Source organism: Phyllobates terribilis, unplaced genomic scaffold (genome assembly GCF_046119375.1).
Source record: "Phyllobates terribilis strain yellow unplaced genomic scaffold, ASM4611937v1 Scaffold_4__5_contigs__length_816908805, whole genome shotgun sequence".
NCBI lineage: Eukaryota > Metazoa > Chordata > Amphibia > Anura > Dendrobatidae > Phyllobates > Phyllobates terribilis.
Window position 1 is genome coordinate 515,593,460 of NW_027362764.1, and position 7,819 is coordinate 515,601,278.

Below are 7,819 nucleotides of genomic sequence, written 5' to 3' on the forward strand. Positions count from 1 at the left end.
AAAGAAATTTTAAAAGTCAGCGGAATTCCGAGAACAATGGAAGAGTTCCGAAGCATTTTTAAACTTCAGCGGAATTCCGAGAACAATGGAAGAGTTCCGAAGCATTTTTTAAACTTCAGCGGAATTCCTAGAACAATGGAAGAGTTCCGAAACATTTTAAAACTTCAGCGGAATTCCGAGAAGAATGTAAGAGTTCCGAAGCATTTTTAAACTTCAGCGGAATTCCGAGAACAATGGAAGACTTCCGAAGCATTTTTAAATGTCAGCGGAATTCCGAGAACAATGGAAGAATTCCGAATCATTTTTAAATGTCAGCGGCATTCCGAGAACAATGGAAGAATTCCGAAGCATTTTTAAACATCAGCGGAATTCCGAGAACAATGGAAGAATTCCGAAGCATTTTTAAATGATCAATGAAGTAAGGGATCGCTTCACTGTCAAAATAAATGGGTGCTCTGAAGTAATATATTACTAGCAAAAATCAAAGAAACTTCGGCACTCCAATGTAGATGCACAAAAAATTATATTTTATTGTATCGGTAGAACCCCACAGAAAGTAGATCGGCCAACGTTTCGACCTAAAAGGTCTTTATCAGGGCCTTTTCTAAGCATAAATGAAAAATGCATGTTTTAATAAATCAGGAATTAAACCAACATTGTCTGTACACAGGTCGGGATATATTGCATGTAATATGACACAAGGTCTAATTAAATTTACATAATAAAGAAAAATTGCAGATAAGAAATACGATCACCATGCATAATATATAGGGGGCTATCTTCAATAACAATGAAGAAATGGCATAAAACAAGAGACATACTCTAATAAAGGGCTGTGCTTCATGGTATACATGGAATAATGTGTAGTCACAGAAGCCCAGTATCATCAAAATCAATTAATAGACAAAGGATGTTCCATGGGGGAAAAAGGAAAGAAAGGGAATCTGGAGAGGCAGGCATTCTATAGTGCCTATAGGTAGAAGGCATACTAGTCAAATAGAGCGAAATAGGTACATTCTAAATAACAGGAAGGGCGACATAAACACATTCTGTGTATGACATACCTGGTAGATGGGGGAATGTATGAGACAGGTGAAGCGGTGACATGCCGTGCAGTATGAGAGAGATGAAGCCCCATCCTTCTTATAGCCGGTGAGGCAATTAATGCCATGTGTATGGTAGTGTCGGTAATGTGTGTCCGTTCATGCGTGGCGTGCGTGGTGCCCTCTTCAGGTGTGAGTGCTGGAACGCAGAAGAAAGAGTAGTGAGACGCAGGGAAGTTCCTGTCATGCGCAGTGCGTGGTGCCCTCTTCCGGTGTGAGTGCTGGAACGCAGAAGAAAGAGTAGTGAGACGCAGGGAAGTTCCTGTCATGCGCAGTGCAACAGTCGCGCTGAGGACACACAGTGGACACTTAATGAATTACATGGGAGGAATAGGAATGATGTATTAAAAGTGTTCACCACAGAATATACCTATCTGAAAGGGAATGATCTGGTCATAAGGCACTTATACTGTATCACAATAGAGAAAATAATTTTTCATTTAATTTATAATATGCAGAAGAGGGAGTCCTCAATAAATGTACATGTAATACGATTCTGAGGTGACAGAGTGCTTTAGCTTAGGACCTAAAAAAGAAGGAAACAGTCAATGGCATCAAATTACACATTGAACAATCAAATACAATCACCATAGGAAAATTGGACACTGCAAAGGATCAATTCAATTAATCATATTGTACTTCATATTCCCTATTTAATCCCTTAGGGGTGAGAGTCTGTAAGGTATGGATCCAGTATAGCTCTCGTTTCTTGAGTTTTTTAATCCGATTGCCTCCCCGTCTATGTGGTGGAATATGGTCAATGACCTGATACCTTAGCTGTGAAATGCCATGTGACATGGCTAAAAAGTGTGCCGGTATAGGAAGCATCGTACGTCGGCATCGGATCGTAGACTTGTGTTGTGAAATGCGGTCTCGGATATGTTGCGTAGTTTCACCAACATATCCGAGACCGCATGGGCATTTAATCAAGTAGACTACATAGGTGGAGTCACACGAAAAGTATTCTTTTATGGGAAACCGTTTGCCAGAGAGAGGGTGTGTGAAAGTATCACCCTTGGTGACATTTGAACATTGTAAGCATCCCAGGCAAGGGAAAGTGCCCCTACGTGGTGTGGCCAAGGTTCGTTGAATGGGTCCTATATGTGTGGACCCTACATCAGCCTTAATCAAATGGTCACGAATATTCCGAGGTCTTCTGTGACACAGTAATGGGGAATCACTAAACTCCAATACCTCAGGATAGGATTGACCTAACAAGGGCCAATGTTTTTTAATACATTTAATTATTGATCCACCAAAGGGATGATAAGTGCTCACGAAAACCAATCGTGATTCCTCCTTCCGTTTTGTGTTGGGTTGCGTGGATTGGTTAAGAATATAGGGTGGATACCCTCTCTGTCGAAATCTGACATTCATTTCTTCGTGTCTAATTTTTTTGGTGTCAACATCTGATACTATACGATCTACACGATTATGTTGCGACTTGGGCAGTGCCCTCTTAACGTGTCGTGGGTGACAACTGGAGTATAGCAGTAAACTGTTTTTATCCGTCGGTTTTATATATAAATCGCTAATTAAATGTCCAGTGTCAGTGAGCGTAATCCATGTATCCAAAAAATGTATTGAGTGTGAGTCTTGCAGGATAGTAAATTTTAGGGAGGTCACTCTTGTATTAAGATCCGAAAAAAAGTTTTTTAGGTCATTCTCTGTGCCTGTCCAAATAAAAAATATATCATCAATAAACCGTTTCCAAAATAATACATATTGATCAAAAAGGGGATGAGTGTATACATAATCATTCTCAAATTTATCCATAAATATATTCGCGTAAGGGGGCGCCATGTTCGAACCCATCGCTGTACCTCTCTTTTGGAAATAGAATCTGTCTTCAAACATGAAGAAATTTTTAGTGAGGACTAAAGTTAATAAATCCTTACAAAAATCAATCTGTTGCACCGAATATGTAGTGTGGGTTCTCAAAAATTTTTTTGTGGCCTCAATGCCTTCCTCATGGTCAATACTAGTATATAAGTTATTGACGTCCATCGTTGTTAGGATACTATTATTGGGAATAATTCCCAGATCTTTAATACTAGTCAAGAAATGAGCAGTGTCCTTGATATAGGAAGCAATCTTATGAATATGTGGTGTCAAGATCTTTTCTAACGTGATTGCCAAGGGGGATAAAATTGAGTTAGTGGAGGCAACGATGGGTCTTCCTGGTGGCTTATGTAGATTCTTATGTATTTTTGGTAACGTGTAAAAAACTGGCATGATAGGATCATTATTAACCAAGAATTGTGACAATTTGGTATCAATAGTACCCATCTGAGAATGACATGTGACCAAATTTTTAATGAGGTTAGCTACCTCTGAGGTAGGGTTCTGGGATATTGGTAAGTATGTCTCCCTATCATTTAATTGAGTATGTATCTCTGATATATAGTATGTCCGGTCCATAATGACAATGGCGCCCCCTTTGTCAGCTGGCTTTATAATGAGGTTTTGTCTCTTTTTTAATGTGGAGAGGGCCATACTTTCTTCTGGATTCAAATTATTTTTGTTATGCAGGTCACCTCTCTTGATCATATGCAAACACCGATTAATGTCCTTTTGGACCAGATCGATATATGTCTCGACATGATGATAAGTGCGGGGTGGTTGAAAATGACTCGGGATACGTAGTTGAAGACCCCGGAGAGAAAACATTTCCACATTATGACTGTCTATAGGAACGTCCAAGTGTTCTCCCTTTGTTGAGAAATGAACCTTCAATCTCAAAGTTCTGTAAAAGCGTTGAAGTTCCTGTTCTAATAAAAATGTGTCAAAAGGTGGTGTAGGGCAAAAAGAGAGTCCCTTTTGTAATAAATCTAGTTCAGCTGGTGCTAAGGACTGTGAGGAAATGTTAAACACGATGTTGGTCCTACCTGTGAACGAGTTGTCATCCGAGTGCTGTCTCCTTGTCGATCGCCTCCCCCGCCTCGTCTGATTCTGGGTGGACGATTCCTTCGCTGGTCCAAAAAATAATTGGGTGTATAGGTACCTTTCTCGCTGTCGGTAGAAGAGTTTCGGCCTGGTGAAGAGTTGTATCCTCGTCTGTATGGTCTGCTGTTTCTGCCCTGTACGGAAAAACGCCATCTGTACACTTGATTATTAAGGTAATCCTCAGCGTCACGAAGAAACTTAGATTTTTTTCTCAGTTGAAGTTCGTTACGATATTCGGAGACAGTTTTGTCTACTTTGTTCTTCAACGTTGTGAATTCTTCAGCTGATATTGTATGGCTTAACTGTTCCTCTGTAGAGGCAATTCTGGTCTGTAGATCCGTTATTTCCTTTTGTATAAAATCAATAGTCAGTAGAATAATGTCCATGGAACATTTATTGAGGATCCCCTCAAACTTTGTACAATAATCAGAATTCTCACTAAACAGAGTGGGACGTAGATTTACCCTTAATCCACGTGGAATCCGTTGTGATTTATGGTATTCTGCAAGAGTGATGCTATGCAGATCTAGAGCAGTATATCTCCTTAGTTCCTTTTCCAAAGCACATGAAGCACAGCCCTTTATTAGAGTATGTCTCTTGTTTTATGCCATTTCTTCATTGTTATTGAAGATAGCCCCCTATATATTATGCATGGTGATCGTATTTCTTATCTGCAATTTTTCTTTATTATGTAAATTTAATTAGACCTTGTGTCATATTACATGCAATATATCCCGACCTGTGTACAGACAATGTTGGTTTAATTCCTGATTTATTAAAACATGCATTTTTCATTTATGCTTAGAAAAGGCCCTGATAAAGACCTTTTAGGTCGAAACGTTGGCCGATCTACTTTCTGTGGGGTTCTACCGATACAATAAAATATAATTTTTTGTGCATCTACATTGGAGTGCCGAAGCATTTTTAAATGTCAGCGGAATTCCGAGAACAATGGAAGAATTCCGAAGCATTTTTAAATGTCAGCGGAATTCCGAGAACAATAGAAGAATTCCAAAGCATTTTTAAACATCAGCAGAATTCCAAGAACAATGGAAGAGTTCCGAAGCATTTTTAAACTTCAGCAGAATTCTGAGAAAAATGGAAGAGATCCAAACCATTTTTAAACTTCAGCAGAATTCTGAGAACAATGGAAGAGTTCCGAAGCATTTTTAAACTTTAGCAGAATTCCAAGAACAATGGAAGAGATCCGAAGCATTTTTAATCTTCAGTGGAATTCTGAGAACAATAGCAGAGTTCCGAAGCATTTATAAACTTCAGCAGAATTCCGAGAACAATGGAAGAGTTCCAAAGCATTTTTAAACTTCAGCAGTATTCCGAGAACAATGGAAGAGTTCCAAAGCATTTTTAAACTTCAGCAGTATTCTGAGAACAATGGAAGAGTTCTGAAGCATTTTTAAACTTCAGCGGAATTCCGAGAACAATGGAAGAGTTCCGAAGCATTTTTTAACTTCAGTGGAATTCCTAAAACCATTGAAGAGTACCGAAGCATTTTAAAACTTCAGTGGAATTCCTAGAACAATGGAAGAGTTCTGAAGCATTTTAAAACTTCAGCGGAATTCCGAGAACAATGGAAGGGTTCCGAAGCATTTTTTAAACTTCAGCGGAATTCCGAGAACAATGGAATAGTTCCGAAGCATTTTTAAACATCAGAGAAATTTCGAGAACAATGGAAGAGTTGCGAAGCATTTTTAAACTTCAGCAGAATTCCAAGAACAATGGATGAGTTCCGAAGCATTTTTAAACTTCAGCAGATTTGCGAGAACAATGGAAGAGTTCCGAAGCATTTATAAACTTCAGCAGAATTCCGAGAACAATGGAAGAGTTCCAAAGCATTTTTAAACTTCAGCAGTATTCCAAGAACAATGGAAGAGTTCCAAAGCATTTTTAAACTTCAGCAGTATTCCGAGAATAATGGAAGAGTTCCGAAGCATTTTTAAACTTCAGCAGAATTCCGAGAACAATGAAAGAGTTCCGAAGCATTTTTAAATGACAGCGGAATTCCATGAAAAATGAAATAGTTCCAAAGCATTTTTAAGCGTCAGAAGAATTCCAGGAATAATGGAAGAGTTCCGAAGCATTTTTAAACTTCAGCAGAATTCCGGGAACAATGGAAGAGTTCCGAAGCATTTTCAAACTTCAGCAGAGTTTCGGGAACAATGGAAGAGTGCCAAAGCATTTTTAAACTTCAGCGGAATATCGAGAAAATTGGAAGAGTTCCGAAGCATTTTTAAACTTCAGTGGAATTCCGGGAACAATGGAAGAGTTCCGAAGTATTTCTAAACTTCAGCGGAGTTCCGAGAACAATGGAATAGTTCCGAGGCATTTCTAAACGTCAGCGGAATTCCAGGAACAATGGAAGAGTTCCGAGGCATTTTAAAATGTCAGCGAAATTCCGAGAACAATGGAAGAGTTCCGAAGCATGTTTAACCTTCAGAAGAATTCCGAGAACAATGGAAGAGATCCCAAGCATTTTTAAACGTCAGCGAAATTACGAGAAAAATGGTAGCGTTCCGAAGCATTTTAAAACTTTAGTGGAATTCCTAAAACAATTGAAGAGTACCGAAGCATTTTAAAACTTTAGCGGAATTCCAAGAACAATGGAAGAGTTCCGAAGCATTTTTAAACTTCAGCGGAATTCCGAGAACAATGGAAGAGTTCCGAAGCATTTATAAAATTCAACAGAATTCAGAGAACAATGGAAGAGTTCCGAAGCATTTTTAAACTTCAGCAGAATTCCGAGAACAATGGAAGAGTTCCGAAGCATTTTTAAACTTCAGTGGAATTCCTGGAACAATGGAAGAGTTCCGAAGCATTTTTAAACGTCAACGAAATTCTGAAAACAATGTAAGAGTTCCAAAGCATTTTTAAACATCAGCGGAATTCCGAGAACAATGGAATAGTTCCGAGGCATTTTTAAACGTCAACGAAATTCCGAGAACAATGGAAGCGTTCTGAAGCATTTTTAAACTTCAGCGGAATTCTGAGAACAATGGAAGAGTTCCGAAGCATTTTTAAACGTCAGCGGAATTACGAGAAAAATGGTAGAGTTCCGAAGCATTTTAAAACTTCAGTGGAATGCCTAAAACAATTGAAGAGTACCGAAGCATTTTAAAACTTGAGCGGAATTCCTAGAACAATGGAAGATTTCCGAAGCATTTTAAAACTTCAGCGGAATTCCGAGAACAATGGAAGAGTTCCGAAGCATTTTTAAACTTCAGCGGAAATCCTAGAACAATGGAAGAGTTCCGAAGCATTTTTAAACTTCAGCAGAATTCCGAGAACAATGGAAGAGTTCCGAAGCATTTTTAAACTTCAGCGGAATACCGAAAAAAATGGAAGAGTTCCGAAGCATTTTTAAACTTCAGCGGTATTCCGAGAACAATGGAAGAGTTCGGAAACATTTTTAAACTTCAGTGGAATTCCGGGAACAATGGAAGAGTTCCGAAGCATTTCTACACTTCAGCGGAGTTCCGAGAACAATGGAATTGTTCCGAGGCATTTTTAAACGTCAGCAGAATTCCGAGAACAATGGAATAGTTCCGAGGCATTTTTAAACATCAACGAAATTCCGAGAACAATGGAAGCGTTCCGAAGTATTTTTAACCTTCAGAGGAATCCTGAGAACAATGGAAGAGATCCCAAGCATTTTTAAACGTCAGCGGAATTACGAGAAAAATGGTAGAGTTCCGAAGCATTTTAAAACTTCAGTGGAATTCCTAAAACAATTGAAGAGTACCGAAGCATTTTAA

At 38.8% G+C, this 7,819-nt stretch overlaps 1 long non-coding RNA gene across 1 annotated transcript; it reads right to left on the reverse strand.

Annotated features, from left to right (window-relative positions):
* Window positions 1-506: 506 nt before the first annotated feature.
* On the reverse strand, window positions 507-1,231 carry LOC141265596 (uncharacterized). The gene is made up of 2 exons (XR_012320130.1): window positions 1,065-1,231; window positions 507-604 (listed from the first exon to the last, which is right to left on the reverse strand). It is a non-coding gene; the product is annotated as an uncharacterized lncRNA (long non-coding RNA).
* Window positions 1,232-7,819: the final 6,588 nt, after the last annotated feature.